General features: G+C 36.9%; 1 protein-coding gene across 1 annotated transcript in view; it reads right to left on the bottom strand.

Annotated features, from left to right (window-relative positions):
• The window catches only part of Vom2r19 (vomeronasal 2 receptor 19), a 132884-nt gene that overhangs the window by 12956 nt on the left and 100044 nt on the right, over positions 1 to 19884 (bottom strand).

Raw genomic sequence — 19884 nt, 5'->3', positions numbered from 1 at the left:
CTAAATGCACCTGGGATAGTCATTGAAAATATATGGGGATTCTTTTATAAGATACCATTGGCTACTATGATATGGAAACTGTCTAGGAGAGGGATGAATGTGATAGATAAATATTCACATTTGTTGTATTGCTCAGTTTGCATCTCTATATGTGTAAAAATACTCTGTTTCATATTAAAGTTGTAATATAACATTAAGTCTCTAATAGAATTTGGGATTATTTTTTGTTTTGCAGGTTAAAAACAGAGTACAAAAGACTCAGCTTTGCCTTGATTCTCATGCTCAGTAGTTTTGGCAATTATTGATGATGACTGTTCCATGGAAAACACAAAACAACTTACTGTATATTTGAAATGTGACTGAAGTATTCATTCTCCAAATGCCGTTTTACTGCATGCATCAAGAAAGTACATCCGATTCCCATGTTTCCATTCTTTTCTTCTTTCTGCTTCATTCTCCAAAAGCATCTGGGATAAATAAAATCAGCCACAAGAAGTGGAATGTTCAGGAGCAAGAAGAGTAAAATTATGGTAAACATATTTTTCCTGCTCTGATCCTGGTAAAATTGGTTGTAAAGTGCCAAACAGATCAGCAAATCAAACAGTTAGCAAAGTATCCCCGTGTACTATTATCACTGTGACTGAGGAAGATGCTGCATATGTATTCATGTTTCCTTTTTTAGAGCAGTTTCTTCACCCCTAGAGGAATCATTGACTCTCTCTCCTGAGAAGCTTCATCTCATGTGCACAGCGCATGTGATAAACATGGTTGATAAATACAGATGAGGATGGTATAGGTAGTTCAATGACATCACTTACGTTTGTGAAAATTAAGGTCCCTAGAAAGATTCTACTTTGTGAAAATTCGGTCCCACAACTGCCTCAAAATCTGTTTATATGAACACGTTAAATAATATCAATGAATTTTATTAGTTGATTCACTGTGAGACAAGGATTAATGGTTTAGAAAGGACTCACAAAATCTGAGGTCACGGCCCTTGTGTCACAAATCCCCAAAAGGGAAAAAGTACGATCATGTTTGGAGCTTTGGTATCCACTGACAATGTAGTTTGGACAATGTTACAATAGTGACAGGTATAGAATATTTAAACAAAATCTGTCTTCAGGACTAAAAATTATGAAAAATGCATAAATGCCTTGAATCTTGCTGTACTCAAAATTATGCAGGTCATTGTAGAACCACAATTTACTTACATATTATTATTTTTATTAATCTCATTACTTATTTTGATTTGTAAATACATTTAGAATATTCTACTTTATAGTTAGAATTTTATTTTCTTCTAATATATAACATGAAATTTTATATGAATTCGAAATATTTTGTTTATTTGCATTCTATTCAGTGTTCTGCTCTCAGTCCTCTTGCATTTTAAATATTCAACAAGGTCCAGTGAAAATACTAGATCTGTGTATTCATTTCCAAACCTAAATAAGTCTTAGCACTCATATTCCCAAAAAATTTTAATGAAAAACTAAACTGAATATTTGAGTTCTAAAACAGGATCTTCGTATGTAACCAACAGATCTCACAGATCAATACCTTTAGACCTATTTCTCCTAGTTTATATTTGATTTTCTACCTTGCTTTTGCTAATTTTATATTCCTGTAGTTGCAGTGAAGAATTCTTACAATTATTATCTTAGAAGGAAATAGTAAGTGGAAAGAGAACCTGTGTTTAATGAATAAACTATTATACAACTTTCCTCACTCTTCATCCCATAGGAAGAACAACCATATCAGCCAATCAGACCCCACGGAGTTCCCACAACTAAACCACCAACCAAGAGTACACATGGAGCGACACTTGCCTCAAGCTGCATATGTAGCAAAAGATGTCCTTGTCAGACATTAATGGGAGGAGAGACCCTAGACATCAATGGGAGGAAAGGCTCTTGATCCTGTGAAGGCTTGATGCCCCTGTGTAGGGCAATTGGATGGCATGTAGGCCTGAATAGGTTGTTGGGTAGGGGTGATCACTCTCATAAAACTGGATGAGGGAGGATGTGAAAGGAGGTTTCCAGGGGGAACCTGGAGAAGGGATAACATTTGAAATGCAAATTATCAAAGATAGACATCATTCAAAACAGACAATTTTTTCAAAAGATATCACCTGCCTAAGTTCAGTCAAGGCTAGATTTAAATAAACTTATGGTCATTAATAAAATAAAAGCAATCATATTTTTTAAATTAAACAAAGACACAAACAAAACAAAAGAAAATAATACAATAGCTCAGGACAAGCACAAAATACTCTTCATATAATTCCACAAAATAGAAAAAGAAGGTAATACACAAACCATACAAAGATTGAAGAAGATGAATTATGGCACAATTACCCTTATAAACATTGATGCAAACATAATCAAATATTTACAAGCCAAATCCAAGAAGACATCAAAAATATCCACCACGACCAAATAAGCTTTAACCTAGAGATTCAGTAGTTATTCATCATAAAAATCATCTGTCAATGTAATCCAACACATAAGCAAAGTGAAAGATTAAATGTAACAAAAATAGAATTTGATCTCAAAAAAGCTTTGGTGAAAATGAATACTACTTCATGATAAAATTTTGGAGAGAATATGGTTGCAGGGATCATACCTCAACAAAATATAGACAATATACACCCATCCTGTAGCCAATGTCAAATCAAACAGAGAGGCAATTCTTCTAAAATCAAGAATGGGAGAAGGCTTTTTTCTCCTTCCTTCCATAAATATTAAATATATACTTCAAGTCCTAGGTACATATTCTTTGAAATATAAATTTGGCTTTTCGGTCTTTCTTAATCTTTTTGTGGGTATGTGTCTTTTGCCTGTATGTATGACCATTCAATTCCTGCATGTGTGAGGCATAAATATACCAGAATGATGATTCAGATCTATGGTAATTGGAGACAGCTTAGTGCCCCTCAGTGTATGCTGAAAATCAGACTTTGATTTTCCTCATGAACAGAAATTGTTTTAAGTCAGTTGAGCTATCTCTCTACCATTGAATTTTACCCTGTAAACGAAACTGCTCACTAAAAGAACTTTGCTTTGTTTCCTTAATTATGTCATAGCTTATTAAAACTAAGGCTTGTCTATGATGCTTTTCTCTATGGTGATGTATTGGTAGTAATAAAAATTTCCCTTTTAGGATATTTGAAAGCAGTATTTTTTATTATGGGTCCTAGGTATATTGTTAGTGTGATGATGTGGATGATTTTAAGGTAATCACTGCAAACTGTCAAATAAGAGAGCAGTATGACTTTCAGAGGGGTAACTTCAGGAAAGTATTCAAACTTTAGATAAAGAGATATCTTTGGTTACTCAGATAATATAATATAAACATTCTTCCTCAGATTGATGAAGAGATTCACTCTCAGGGAAAATAACACAAGAGCTGAAAGTGTGGTTACTGATCTACACATCCAGAGAGCAGCAGTGAATTCTTATGTCTAAACTGTAATCTTGGGATGGGTAATCTCTTGACTGAGCAAGAAATCTAAGGCAATGGAAATTTCCAGGAACCTATGAGGGTGATCCTAGCTAAACTCCCAGCAACAGGTAATATGGCCCCTGAACCAACCATCTCCTATGATCAGGCAAGATTTCCAATGTAGTATTTGGGATACCAATTCATCCTCAACACCCTTGACCTACTATTTGTCTTGCTTATAAGAAATGTAGGTGTTGGTAACCAAATCCAAATCCTCTGTAAGCTTAAAGAAGAGGAAAAATAATTACTTATAAAGTTATCAGAAGTTGCTCATGATGATACAAGATTGAACGCAATATCTAGACAACTACTTCCTACTTGGAAGGGGGTACAAAATACTCATGGGAAGAAATACAGAGATAAAGTGTGGAGTAGAGACTGAAGGAACGGCCATACAGAGACTGCCTTCCCCCTGGGGATCCATCCCATATACAGACATCAAACTCAGACATTATTGCCAATGCCAAGAAGGACCATTATTTACTATTTGATTTTTTCTTTCATTCTTGCCTAGGGACACCGCCTACCACAGTGGGCTGGGCATTCCTACATCAATTACCAGTTTATAAAATGTGTCACAAATGACAATAGACTAATTTGATGAAGTCCTTTTTGGTTAAGTTTCCACCTAAATATTTAGGTACTTTAAAGTTGAAAGAAAATTAGTGTATGCACATAGTAAACCAAATGTTCATCCTATATTTCAACATTTTGTACGTAATTCAACTTTTCATCAACTGCTGTTTTGATTGTAGGCTCTGCCTACAATGTGTTTTCTGCTTGGCTTCATATCCAACATTCTCACTTCCCACACTGGGATGCTGAAGAAGTCTAAAAGACAACTGTACACATAAAATATATCACTTACCTAAGTCAATATTACAGGAATATGACCAAGAACACTGTCCATGACAAAACACTTAGACACTTTGTAATCTCAAAATAAATGGCATTTTCTTAAAGAAACCATTTTGAATTTCAAGGTACAGTATGAGAGAATTCTATTTAATATTATTCCTAGTGATTAGTACCCTATAAAACTTCATGTAGATTATCTAACCCACATTGATATTTAATAATATTAATTTATTTTTCTTTCATATGTCCCTACATAGGTTTATGGGCACTATACTTATGGATGACACCTATGGAGAACAGAATAGGGAAAGAGATTCACTAGAATGTGTCATGTGAGTGTTGGTAACCAAATCCAAATCCTCTGTAAGCTTAAAGAAGAGGAAAAATAATTACTTATAAAGTTATCAGAAGTTGCTCATGATGATACAAGATTGAATGCAATATCTAGACAACTACTTATCAAATTCAAACCTACAAAGATGGGATAAGGAATGACATGGGGTGTACAAAATAAGAAGAGTCTCATACTCAATATTTTATATGTAGCACCCAGTTATGTGTAATAGTAGTAGATTAAAGTTGTTTGTTAGAATCAATCAGCCACAATTATTCATATGATTATCATATCTTCACAGTCCATATTAATCCAAAGATTGTTTTAGGTTTTGCTACATACAAATATCAGGCAGTTTTCTTTAGCCTAAATGAAATGAAAATCCTTAATGGGCATGGATAGCCAATGAGATGGATCAAAACTCAAGTCCCTATTCAGTAAATATGATGGCCTGTGTTCATTTCCTGGATATGTGTAGTAAGTATATGTTCCTAACTCTTAGAAGTTTTCTTCTTTCCTTCACATATGTCCACTAACAAGGTACCACAATGTAATCTAAGAAGGTGTAATGAAATATTTTCAATGTAAAGCAAATTAGAATAAAATTCATTGTTAACAATTAATACAGCAAAAACTAAACTTGTTTTTTTCTTGAAATGGTCTTTTACAATATCAACTTCACCCTGAGTATACTCAAAGTTTAAAGGTCTTAAGAGACAGAAATTAAGTAATGAGAAAGACACTATCTGCTCCCAAAGGTGATGGATTCAATACATAAGACTTTTCAGTGAAAAATAGGTACAGAAGTTTCTACCTTCATTGATAGGTTTACTGAGTTTTATGAACAAGAGTCAGGAATTCACTTTCACTACTGAGAAATGTAAAGCCAGCTAAGAGTTTATTTACTTAATTAAATATTTTTTAAACATATGTATATATGTTTAAAATATATATATATTATATATGTTTAATATATATTATATATATTTTTATTATATATAAATACATGTTTCTTTTAATATGTGTTCCTGTTTTTTTACAAGTTACTTTTATTTTCTTATAGTCTAATCATTAACCCCCCCCAATTCTGGTCCACCGTACCACAGTTGTTCTTCCCATTCCTCCTTCCCCTCTTTTCAAGACACCCACAGACCCTATACCAAATCTCCCCACTCCCCGGGTGTCAAGTCTCTGGAGAGTTAGGAGATTCTTCTCTCACTGAGGCCAGACCAGGCAGTCTTCTGCTGTATATATGTCAGGGACCTGATATCAGCTGGTGTATGCTGCATGGTTAATGACAGAGAGATCTCAGTGGCCAAGGTTAGTTGGTCTTCCTATGAGGTAGCCATTTTCCTCCTCCTCCTCCTCCTCCTCCTCCTCCTCCTCCTCCTCCTCCTCCTCCTCCTCCTCCTCCTCCTCCTCCTCCTCCTCCTCCTCCTCCTCCTCCTCCTCTTCCTCCTCCTCCTAAGCTTCTTCCTGTCTTTCAGTAATTCAACCACAGTGGTCCAGACTTCAGTCTAATTGTTGGGTGTAAGTGTCTGCTTCTGTCTCAAACAGTTGATTGTTGGGCCTCTCAGAGGACAGCAGTGCCAGGCACCTGTCTGAAAGCACACCATAATATCAGTAATAGTGTAAGGCCTTGGTGTTCCCTCTATGAGATGGATCCCAAGTTGGGCCAGTTACTGGACCACATTTCCTTTAGTCTCTTCCCCATTTTTGTCCCTGAAGTTCTTTTATTTTTTTCATATATTAAATATTTTTTTTTATTATTAACTTGAGTATTTCTTATATACATTTCGAGTGTTATTCCCTTTCCCAGTTTCCGGGCAAACATCCCCCTCCCCCCTCCCCTTTCTTATCGGTGTTCCCCTCCCCACCCTCCCCCCATTGTCGCCCTCCCCCCAACAGTCTAGTTCACTGGGGGTTCAGTCTTAGCAGGACCCAGGGCTTCCCCTTCCACTGGTGCTCTTACTAGGATATTCATGAAGTTCTTTTAAATGGGAACAATTCTGGGTCAGAAATTTTGACTGTGAGCTAATAACACAATCCTTTTTCTTTGATTCCCTGTTTACCCATAAGAGGTGGGTTCTTTGAGTTCTCTCTACCTAATGTTAGGTACTTTGTCTAAGGCCGTCCCCGTTGAGTCCTGAGAGTCTCTCATCTCCCATGTCTCTCATATTTTCTAGAGAGTCCTGCCACCTCTCAAGCCCTGAGGCTGCTTATTTCCCTTAATTACCTTGGCCCTCTGGGCTTTTTTCTTAGAGTTTTACTGCTATGAACAGACACCATAACCAACGCAAGTCTTATAAAAAGGAACATTTAATTGGGGGTGACTTATAGATTCAGAAGTTCAGTCCAGTGTCAAGGCAGGGACATGGCAGCATCGAGTCAGGCAGGTTGCAGGAGCAACTGAGAATTCTAGAACTTGATCTTAAGGCTACTAGTAGAAGACTGACTTCCAGGCAACTATGGTGAGTGTCTTATGCTCACAAGGTCACACCTCCACATAGTGCCACTCCCTGGACCAAGAATATTCAAACCATGACAGCTTCTCTCATGTTTATCACCCCTATCTGATGCTTTTCCACTTTTTCCTTCTCCCACCCTTCTTCCAGTCAGGTCCCTCTCTCCCTCTGCCTCCCATGATTATTTCCTTCCCCATTCTAATTGGGATTGAAGCACCTCCACTTATACACTTATCAATGAGTACATACCATGCATGTCCTTTTGTGTCTGAGTTAGTTTACTGAAAATGATATTTTCTAGTTTGTTCATTTGCTTGCAAAATCCATGAGATCCTCATTTTTAATAACTGAATAGTATGAAGCCCATTTTCTGTATTCATTCATCAGTTGAGGGACAATTGCTTTATTTCCAACTTATGGCTATTACATATGAGGCTGCTGTGGACATGGTAGAGCATGTCTCCTTGTGGTATGTTGGTGCATCATTTGAGTAAATGCACCAGAATGTTATCCCTGGCTCCTCAGATAGAACTATTTCCAATTTTTTGAGGAACAGTGAGAATGGATTCCAGAGTGGTTGTGAAGCTTACAATCCTACCCACAATAAAGGAATATTCACTGTATCGACATGCTAGCGAATATATGCTGTCACATGAGTTTTTGACCTTGCCTATCCTGATTGGTGTAAAGTAGAAAGGGCGAATCATTTTGGTTTGTATTTCCCTGGTGACTGAGGAGGTTCAAGATTCCTTTAAGTACTTCTCAGCCATTCCAGATTCGTCTGTTGATAATTCTCTGTGTAGCTCTTTACACCATTTTTTAAAATTGGGTTATTACAGTTTTTGAAGGTTAACTTCTTGAGTTCTTTTTATGTTTTGGATATTAGCCTTCTATAGGATGTAGGGTTAGTGAAGATCTTTTCCATATCTGTAAATTGCCTTTTTGTCTTATTGACACTTCCTTTTGCCTTACAGACGGTTTTAAGTTTCATGAGGCCCCAGTTTTCAATTGTTCATCTTAAAGGCTAAGCCATTATTCTGAACAAGAATATTTCTCCTATGACAATGCATTTGACGCAGTTTTACACTTTCTCTTGTATTAGATTCTGTGTATCTGGTTTTATATGGAAGTCCTTGATCTCTTTGGACTTGACGTTTGTGCAAGTTGATAAATATAGATTTGTTTTCATTCTTCTACATGCACCCTGCCAGTTATACTGGCATGATTCATTGAAGGTATTTTCTTTTATCCCACTGTATTTTTTTAGCTTCTTTGTAAAGATCAAGGGTCCTTAGGTGTGTGTGTGTGTGTGTGTGTGTGTGTGTGTGTGTGTGTGTGTTCACTTGTAAGTCTTCTATTCTATTGGATTGGTCAACCTGTCTGTCTCTATCCTAATACTACATGGTTTTTTATCACTATTGCTCTGTAGTTCAGTATAAATGGAGGGATGGTAATTTCCCCAGAAGTTCTTTTATTGGTGAAAATTTTTTGGGTATTCTGTTTTTTCATTTGTTTCTTTTTCTATATGATGGTGACAATTGCTCTTTCCATGTCTGTGAAGAATTTTGTTGAAATTTTGATGGAGATTGCACTAAGTCTACAGATTTCTCTTGGTAAGATGCCCATTATCACTGTGTTAATCCTACCAATCCATGAACATGAGAAATCGTGCAGGTTTCTGAATTCTTCTTGGATTTCTGTTTTCAGGGATTTGAGGTTCTTGTCATAGAGATCTTTCACTTCCTTAATTAGAGTTACACAAAATATTTTATATTATTTGTGGCTATTGTGAAGGGTGTTTCCCAAATTTTGTTCTCAGCTTGTATATAGTTTATATGAACGAAGGCTACTGATTTCGTTGAGTTGATTTTATATCCAGTCACTTTGCTGATCTTTTTTGTCAGCTGTTGGGGTTCTATGGTGGAATTTTGGGGATTACTTATGTATACTATTATATAGGCTTCAAATAGTGATACATTTTGTGCGTGTTCAAAATAGGCAATATGTTTCTTTTTTCTTTTTCATTATTTTAATTAATCATTATATTTATTTACAATTCAAATGATATATCACTTCTTGGTTAACCCTTCACAACCCTACCCATCCCATCAACACTCTACCCCCTTCACTTTGCTTCTATGAGGTTTTTCACCAACTCATCCATTCCTGTTCCACTGTTCCAGCCCCCTCTCCTCCACTGTGAGGCAGCAAACTTCCACTGGACCAGGGGCCTCTCTTCCCATTGATATCAGACAAGGCCATCCTGTGCTACATATATGTCTGCATCCATAGATCCCTCCCTGTACATTCCTTGATTAGTGGTCTAGTCCCTGGTAGAACTGTATAGTCTGGCCAGCTGACTTTGTTCTTCCAATGGGGTTGGACTCCTCCTCAGGTCTTCCAGTCCTTACTACAGCTCCTCTACTGGGCTCCTTGAGCTCAGTCTGATGGTTGACTGTGAGCATCCACATCTAATTTGGTCACACACTTGGAGAACATCTCAGAGAACAGTCACACTAGTTTCCTGTCAGTTAGCATCTCTTGGCCACAGAAACAGTGTTGGGGTCTGGTGTTTGCAAACAGGATGGATCCCTAGGTGGGGCTATTCCAGATGGCTGATACTTCAATCTCTGCTCAATATTTTGTCCCTTTCTTTCCTTTAGACAGAAACATTTATTTCTGTGTTAAAAACTTTGAGATGGGTGGGTGGCCCCATTCCTCGACTGGGGGCTGTACCTATCTAGTGGAAGTGGTCTCTATAGGTTCTAGCTCACTAACACTGTGCATTTCAGCTAAAGTAATCTCTGTTGGTTCCTGGAAGCATCTTGTTACTCTGGCGTCTGGCATCCTCCAGTCCTATACCGATTTCTACTTCCCCTACTGCTACATATTTTTATTCCATTTCTTGACCCTCTCTGTACCTCTCTCCCCTGCACTCCAGTACGTAATTCTATGTATTTTTTTTAAATCACTATTGCTCTACAGTACAGTTTGAGTTCAGGGATGGTGAATCCCCCAGAAGTTCTTTTATTGTTGAGAATACTTTTTACTATCCTGAGGTTTTCTTCTTGTTTGCTTGGGGTTTTTTTTGGGGGGGCGGGTTAGTTTTTTTTTTTTTGCTGTTGTTGTTTTTTGTTTTTGTTATTCCAAATGAATTTGAGAATTCCTCTTTTTAAGTCTATGAAGAATTATGTTGGAATTTGTGGGGGATTGTATTAAATCTGCAGACTGCCTTTGGTAAGATGGCCATTTTTACTAAATTTGTCCTACCTATGCAGAAGCATTGGAGTTGTTTTATCTATTGTGGTTGTCTTCTATTTCTTTCTTCAGAGACTTGAAGCTCTTCTCATAGAGATCTTTCATTTCTTGGTAAGCACCACCCCAACATATTTTATATTATTTGTGACTATTTTGATTGGTAAAATTTCCTTAATATCTTCCTTAGCCCTTTAATCCTTTGAGTAGAGGAAGGCTACTGATTTTTTCGAGTAAATTTTATATCCAACCACTTTGCTGAAGTTGTTTATCAGCCATAGCATTTCTTTGGTAGAGACTTTGGACTCGTGTGTGTGTGTGTGTGTGTGTGTGTGTGTGTGTGTGTGTGTGTGTATTAGCATATCATCTGCAAATAGTGATATCTTGGCAAATAGTTATATCTTGACTTCCTCTTCGTTTATGTCCCCTTGATCTTTTGTTTTCTAATTGCTCTTGATAGATCATCAAGTACTCTGTTGAAAAGTTAAGGAGATTGTGGGCAGCCTTTTCTTTTCCCTGATTTTAATGGGATTGCTTTTTATTTCCATTTAGGCTCATGTAGGTGACTGATTTGCTGTATATTGCTTTTACTATGTTTAGGTATGGGCCTTAAATTCATCATCTTTCCAAGAAATTTGACATGGAGGAGTGTTCCTAGAGAGTAGTGAGTAACATTGTTTCAATTTCTATTTTGTGGAATTGTTTGGAAAGTATTGGTATTAGGTCTTCTTTGATGGTCTGATAAAACTCTACAACAAAACAATATGGCCCAGGGCTAGTTTTAGTTTGGGAATTCTAATGATAGCTTCTATTTCTTCAGGGTCATGGGATTGTATATATGGTTTATCTGATCCTTTTTTAACTTTGGTATCAGTTAACCTTCTAGAAAAACATCCATGTTATCTAGATTATCCAGTATTATTTAGTAAAGAGTTTTGTAATAGGATCTGATGATTTTTTTTTTTTGCGTTTCTTCAGTTTCTGTTGTGACATTTTTCTTTTCTTTTCTGATTTTGTTAATTTGGATGTATCTCTGTTCCCTATGGTTGGTTTGGCTATGAGTTTATCTACTTATTAATTTTATCAAAGACCCATTCCTGGTTTTATTGATTCTTTGTGGAGTTCTCTTTGGTTCTCCTTGGTAGATTTCAGCCCTGAGTTTTATTATTTCCTGCTGTCTACTTCTCTTTTGTATATTTGCTTCTTTAGATTCCAGAGCTTTCATATGTACTGTTAAACTACTAATGTATACTCTTTATTATTTTTTATGTAGATACTCATGGTTATGAATATTCCTCTTAGCACTGCTTTCACTGTGTCCCATAAGTTTGAGTATGCTGTGTCTTCATTTTCATTAAATTCTAAAATGTCTTTAATTTCTTTCCTTTTATCTCTTCCCTGACCAAGTTATCATTGAGTAGATAGTTGTTCAGCTTTCATGTGTAGGTGGGATTTCTACTATTTTGTTCTTGTTTAAGAACAGCCTGCCTTTTGCCTAGTCCATTCTGCTGGGACATACTGCTAGCTAGTCTGCTCCCCCAGAAGAGGCTATATCTTCAGACATACCAGAGGATCTGCTGTACTCAACATTTGGTAAGAAGATCCCCCCATCAAGTCCCACAGCAGCTGCTGGGGGAGAGTGGACTCAGGGACACACCATCCCCTATAAACCCCATCTGCTGAATATCAATCCCCTTACACCTGGTCAGGTCTGCTGGAACAGACTGCTAGCTAGTCTGCTCCCTGGAAGAGACTATATTCTCAGACATAACTGAGGACCTGCTGCACTCGGAACATTTGACATCATATTCTGAAGCATACCAGAAGAGCCATTGTACTCAAAATATTTGATACTCCACCCGAAGTCATCCCGGGAGATGTGCTGCACCCAGAGCATCTGACACCAAAACTGGAGATATCCCAGGAGATCCATTGAACCCGATACACTACAGATTGAAGGCATTGCAAGAGTTCCTCTGTACACAGGGCAAATGGGTATTTGACACCATTTTCTGAAGATCTCCCAAGGGCTCTGAGGCATGCAGGGCAACTGACCCAAAAGACTGAAAACCTCCCTGGAAGGCTGCACACAAGGAAACAGAAACCACAGTCCATTGATACCCTCTCATCCCTGGAGAACACCTTCTCATAGAAAAACCATGTGACTGCTCCTCTGAAGATCCAACAGTCTGAAGGCCTCTCAGGAGATCTACTGCAGATCAACAATCAACAGCTTCTTTGACCCTCTGAATAGTCTCCAGTTGGAAGACCCCACAGAAGGTCTGCTACAGCCATGGCCACAGGCCTACCAGGAGGCATCATATCCTGATGCAACCCAGGGACAAAAGAGGCAGACTACAGACAGAGTCACCCAGACCAGCAAACACTAAGTATAGTCAGATGGAAAGAGGCAAGCACAAAACCATAAGCAACAAAAGACAGTATATGTGGGCATCATCAGACCCAGTTCTCCTACCACAACAAACCCTGAGTAAACAAACACTCCTGAAAATCAGGAAGCTGACCTAAAATCCTATCTCATGAAGATAATAGAGTCTTTTAAGGAGGATAAAGATAACTCACTGAAAGAAATACAGGAAAACACAGTAAGTAGATAGAAGTTTTTAAAGAGGAAACAAATCCCTTAAAGAAATACAGCAAAACACAAACAGGTGTATGAATTGCTAAAGTGGTCCAAGTCCTAAAAGTGGAAAAAGAAACAATAAAGAAAACAAAAATGGAAGCAAACCAGCAAATAAAAAACATAGGAAGAGGTCAGAAAATATATATGTAAGTATCAGGAACAGAATACAAGAGATAGAAGAGATAATCTCAGATGTAGAAGATACAGTAGAAGAGATTGACACAACAGTCAAAGAAAATTCAAAACATAAAAATCTCCTAACCCAAAACATCCAGAAAATTCAGAACAAAATGAGAAGACCAAAACAAAGAATAACTAGAATAGAAAAGAATGAGGATTCCCAGCCCAAAGGACCTGAAAATATCTTCAACAAAATCATAGAAGAATACTTCCCCAACCAAACGAAAGAGATAGCCATGATGGTACTAGAAGCCTACAGAACACTAAATAAATGTGATCAGAAAAAAATCCTCTTGTCACATAATAGTCAAAACATTAAACCCACAAAACAAAGAAAGAATTTTAAGACCTGCAAAGGAAAAGGGCCAAGTAGCACACAACGACAGACCAATCAGAGTTATATTGGACTTCTAAAGAGAGATTATGAAAGCCAGAAGAGCCTGGTCAGAGCTCATGCAGAGTCTAAGAGAGCACAAATGCCGACCCAGGCTACTATATACAGGAAAACTCTCAACATAGATTCGAAATCCAAAATATTCTAGAACAAAACCAAATTCAAAAAGTATCTATCTATCAATTCAGGCCTACAATGGGTCTTAGAACGAAACTCCACTACAAGAAAGATATGTATACCAATGAAAAGACAAGATATTAAACATCTCACAACTAAGACAAAAGGCGAAACCTCAAGCATGTAATGCTACCTACAAAAGCAAATATACCAGGAACCATCAGTCATCTCTCTTTAATATCTCTTAATATTAGTGGACTCAACCCACATATAAAAAGACGTAAGCTAACAGACTGGATACACAAACAAGATCAGCATTTTCCTGCATAAAATGAACACACTTCAACGACAATAGTAGATACTATCTAAGAGTAAAATGATGGACAAAGGTCTACCAATCAAATGATCACAAGAAACTAGCTGGAGTTGCCATTCCTAATATCCAATAAAATAGACTTTGAACCAAAAATTATCAAGGATGATGAAGAAGGACACTTCATATTCATCAATAGGAAAATCCACCAAGAGAAATTCTCAATTCTGAACAGCTATACCCAAAATGCAAGAGCACACATATTCATAAAAGAAACTTTAGTTAAGTTCAAAACACACATTGAACTCATGTAATAAGAGTTGGAGACTTCAATACCCTATGCTCAACAATAGACAGATCATTGAAACAGAAACTAAACAGAGACACAGTGAAACTAATAGAGGTTTTGAACCAAATGGATCTAACAGTTATCTGCAGAACATTTCACCCCAAAACAAAAGAATACACTTTCTTTTTGGCATCTCATGGTATCCTCTCACAAAGTAACCATACAATTGGTCACAAAACAACCCTCAACTGATACAAGAAGATTGAAATAATCCCATACCTCCTATCAGATCACATGGACTAAGGTTGACCTTCAATAACAACAAAAACAACAAAAGGGCAACATGCACATGGAAGTTAAACAAAGATCTACTCAATGATAAGTATTTCCCCAGTCAAGGAAAAAATAAAGAAAGTAAAAAAAAAAGACTTTTTAGAATTTAGCGAAAGGGAAGGCACAACATAACCAAACTGATGCATGCAAAGAAAACAGGGATAAGAGGAAAACTCAACTCTGAGAGACTCCACAAAGAAACTGCAGGGAACATACACTAGCAGCTTGACAGCACACCTAAACGTACTCCACAAAAAGAAGCAAATACACTGAAGAGGAGTGGACAGGAGGAAATAATCAAATTCAGGACTGAAATCAACCAGTAAAAAAAAAGAACTATATGAAAAATCTATAAAACCAGGAGCTCATTCTTTGAGAAACTCAACAAGATAGATAAATCCTTAGCTAGACTAACCAGATGGCACCAGGAGTATATCCAAATAAACAAAATCAGAAATGAACAGGGAGACATAACAACAGAATCAGAGGAAATTCAAAAAATCATCAGATCCTACTTCAAAATCCTATATTCAACCAAATTGGAAAATAGGGGTGAAAGGGACAATTATCTAGACAGATTCCAGGTACCAAAGTTTAATCAGGATTATAACCATGTAAACAGTCCCGTAACTCCTAAAGAAATAAAAGTAGTTATTAAAAGTCTCCCAACCAGAAAAAGCCCAGGACCAGAAGGGATTTAGTGGAGAATTCTTTGAGAATTTCTTAGAACTCCTAATATCAATAGTGTCCAAACTACTCCACAAAATAGAAACAAAATGAACACTACCCAATTCCTTCAATGAAGTCACAATTACACTTATACCTAAACAATACAAAGACCTAACAAAGTAAGAAAAGTTGGGACCAATTTCTCTTATAAATACTGATGCAAAAATACTCAATAAAATTCTCACAAACTGAATCCAAGAACATACCAAAATGATCATCCATCATGATCAAGTAGACTTCAGCCTAGGGACGCAGGGATGGTCCAATATATGGAAATCCATCAATATAATCTACTATACAAACAAACTCAAAGAACAAACACATTATCACTTCATTAGATGCTAAGAAAACATTTGCCAAAATTCAACACCTCTTCATGGTAAAAGGTTTGGAATCATCAGGAATTCAAGAGCCATACATAAACAAAGTAAAGGCAATATACAGAAAACCAATAGCAAACATCAAACTAAACTGAGTGAAATTTGAAGCAGTCCCACTAAAATCATGGACAAGACAAGGCTGCTCACTCTCTCCCTACTTATTCAATACAATACTAGACATCCTAGCCAAAGCAATCAAACACAAAAGGAAGTCAAAGGGATTCAAATTGGAAGGGAAGAAGTCAAAACATCACTATTTGCAGATGATATGATAGTATACTTTAGTGACCCCAAAAGTTCAACCAGAGAAACACTAAGCCTAAAAAACAACTTAGATAAAGTTGTTGTGCATATACTTAAGTCAAACAAAATAGTAGCCTTCCTCTACTCAATGGATAAATAGGCTGAGAAAGAAATTAAGGAAATGACATCCATCACAATAGTCACAAATAAGATACAATACCTCAGTGTGACTCTAACTAAGCAAATGAAAGACTGTCTGCCAAGAACTTCTAGTCTCTGAATAAAGAAAGTGAAGAAATTCACAGAAGATGGAAAGATCTCCCATGCTCATAGATGGGCAGGATTAATATAGCAAAAATAGAAATTTTGCCAAATGCAATGAAAAGATTCAATGCAATCCCCATCAAAATTTTAACTCAATTCTTCATAGAATTAGAAAGATCAATTTGTAAATTCATTTGTCATAATAAAAGACCCAAAATAGCGAAAAACTCAACACTAAAAGAACTTCTGGGAAAATCACCATCCTTAACCTCAAACAGTATTACAGAGCAACAGTGATAAAAAACAAAAAACAAACAAAAAAAAAAACCCTGTATGGTATTGGAACAGAGACAGGCAGATAGATCAATGGAATTGTATTGAAGACCCAGAAATTAACTCACACACCTATGGTCATTTGATCTTTGACAAAGGAGCTAAAACCACCCAATGGAAAAAAGGTAGCATTTTCAACTGGAGGTCATCTTGTAGAAGAATGCAAATTGTCCCATTTTTCCTGCACTGTAAAAAGTTTAAGTGCAAGTGGATCAAGCACCTTCCACATCAAACGAGATACACTCAAAGTCATAGAGGAAAAAGTAGGGAATATTCTCGAACACATGGGCACTGGGGAAAATGTCCTGAACAAAACACTAATGACTTATGCTCTAAGCTCAAGAATCGACCAATGGGACCTCATGAAACTGCAAATCTTCTCTAAGGTAAAGGACACTGTAAATAGGCAAAACGGCAACCAACAGGTTGGGAAAAGATGTTTACAAATCCCACATCTGATAGAGGGCTAATATCTAAAATATAAAAAGAACTCAAGATGTTAGAGCCCAGAGAGCCAAATAACCCTACTAAAAAGTGGTACACAGAGTTAAAGAAAGAATTCTCATCTGAGGAATATTGAATCGCTGAGAAGTACCTAATGAAGTGCTCAACATCCTTACTCATTAGGGAAATGCAAATCAAAACAACCCTGAGATTCCATCTCATATAAGTCAGAATGGCTAAGATCAAAAACTCAGGTAACAACAGATGGTGGCAAGGATATGGAGAAAGAGGAATAGTCCTTCATTGTTGTTGGGATTGCAAACTGGTACAACCACTCTGTAAGTCAGTGTGGAGTTTCCACAGAAAATTCAACATTGCATTACCTGAGTGCCCAGCTATATCTCTCCTAGGCATATAACCTAAAGTTTCTCCAACATACAACAAAGACACATGTTCCACTTGTTTATAGCAGCCTTATTTATAATAGCCAGAAGCTGAAAAGAACCCAGATGCCCTTCAACAGAGGAATGGATACAGAAAATATGGTACATCTACACAGTGAAGTACTACTTGGCTATCAAAAACAATGACTTCATGAAATCCATAGGCAAATGGATTGAACTAGAAAATATCATCCTTAGTAAGATAACCCAATCACAGTAAAACACACATGATATGCACTCACTGATAAGTGGATACTAGCCCAAAAGCTTGAATTACCTAAGATACAATCAACAGACCACATGAAGCTCAAGAAGACAGATTACCAAGTGCGGATGCTTCACTCCTTCTTAAAAGAGGGAACAAAAATATTCTTAGGAGGGAATATGGAGGCAAAGTTTGGAGCAGAAACTGAAGGAATGCCCATTCAGAGCCTGCCTCACATGTGGCCCATATATATATATACAGCCACCAAAACTAGATAAGTTTGATGAATCTCAGAAGTGCATGCTGAAAGGAACCGGATATAGATGTCTCCTGAAAGACACTGCTAGAGCATCTAAAATATAGAGGCAAATGCTAGTAGCAAACCATTGAACTGTGAATGGGACCCCCATTGCAGGAATTAGAGAAAGGATTGCAAGAGCTGAAGGAGCTTCCAACCCCATAAGAACAACATTGCCAACCGACCAGACCTCTCAGGGACTAAACCATTATCCAAAGAATAAACATGGATTGACCCATGGCTCCAGCTCCATATACAGCAGATGGCGGCCTTGTTGGGCACCAATGGAAGGAGAAGCCCTTGTTCCTGTCAAGGTTGAACCCCCATGTAGGGTAATTTTGGGGGGAGGTGGGAAAGGGAGGTGGATTGAGAGGGGAACACTCTTATAGAAGAAGGGGATGGGGGTGATATAGGGGGGCTTATGTCTAAGAAACTGGGAAAGTGAATAACATTTGAAATGTAAATAAAAAAAATAGCCAGTAAAAGGAAATTGTTTTAGCAAGGGGTGGTAGTACATGCCTTTAATCACAGATATTGAAAAGCAGACTAAAATGAATCTCTTTGAGTTTGATGTCAGGCTGGTATATAGAATGAGTTCCAGTACAGCTAGAGCTACACAAAGAAACCTTGCCTTGATAAACTTCCCCAAAATGTTTTTACTGTATACATTCATGTATTTGGCTTATACTTATGCCTTGCACCATGTTCATTCCTGGTGCTTGTAGATATCAGAAGAGGGTACTGTGTGTTCCAGAACTGGAGTTATAGATATCTCTAAGCCACCATGTGTCTGTTGGGAATCAAATCCTATGACCCTCGAAGAGCAGTCAGTGCTCTGAACTACTAAGCCATATCACAAATCTTAGCAGATCTTAAGTATTCAAAAATTATTTTATAATTCAGAAAACCTTTTTGCAAAGCTAGCATTACACTGATAACAAAGCCAGAAAGATACATGATAAAGAAGAAAATAATAGGCTTGGTGTGGTAGCACATGTTTTTAATCATTCTAAGATTTGAGAGGCAGAGGCAGGTAGGGGTGGACCTTTGTGAGTTTGAGGCCAGTCGTGTCTATATAGTGTGTCCAGAAAAGCCAAGGCTTTGTTAAACAAAGAAACTGTGTATTGAAAAAGCACACATATCCTCCATCACACACACACACACACACACACACACACACACACACACACACACACACACACACTGTACAGATTTAGTTTTTAAAAGAACATAGACAAATAATTATAGTAAGCATGTTTTAAACATATTTAAATAACACATCAATAGTCACCAATTTAACAAAAGACAAGGAACTTTGAAGAAATAAATGGGCAATGGCTTTTAAGGTGTTTAGCCTAAAACAGAGATGTGAAAACTGAGTCAGAGATATTCACATCTGATGTCACTAATTCAAAGGGTGGTTTCACATATTGATTACAAATTGGCTTTTCTGTTTAACATTTTGCAGTGGGTTAAAAAATAAAGTCCTACTTTCAAAATAACTTGGTATGGGGATAATTATGCAGTGATCTGACATAGAGTAACCTTATGAAAGTTTACATCAAGTACAAATGAATTCAATTTCTTCAGAATAAAACATAAAATAAAAATGCATAAGATTGTGAGCTGTCTTGACTTCAGAAACAAAATGATGTATTGATACATATTTGCTCTGTTGAATATCAAATTTATAAAATATTTCTAAAAGGCAAAGTTTATATATAACTTGAAACTGTTCACCAAAACATGATTGATAGAGAAAATAATTGTTCAGGAATAAAGTTGTCAAATAAATAAAACATGTGAATTCTGTAAGGGAAATAACTCATAAATAAGGATTTCAAAAGAAAACTAAA

The sequence above is a fragment of the Rattus norvegicus genome, chromosome 1, assembly GCF_036323735.1.
Source record: "Rattus norvegicus strain BN/NHsdMcwi chromosome 1, GRCr8, whole genome shotgun sequence".
NCBI classification, from domain to species: Eukaryota; Metazoa; Chordata; class Mammalia; order Rodentia; family Muridae; genus Rattus; species Rattus norvegicus.
Note: the sequence above shows the minus strand (reverse complement) of the source record. Positions and strands in the feature narration are given on the sequence as shown.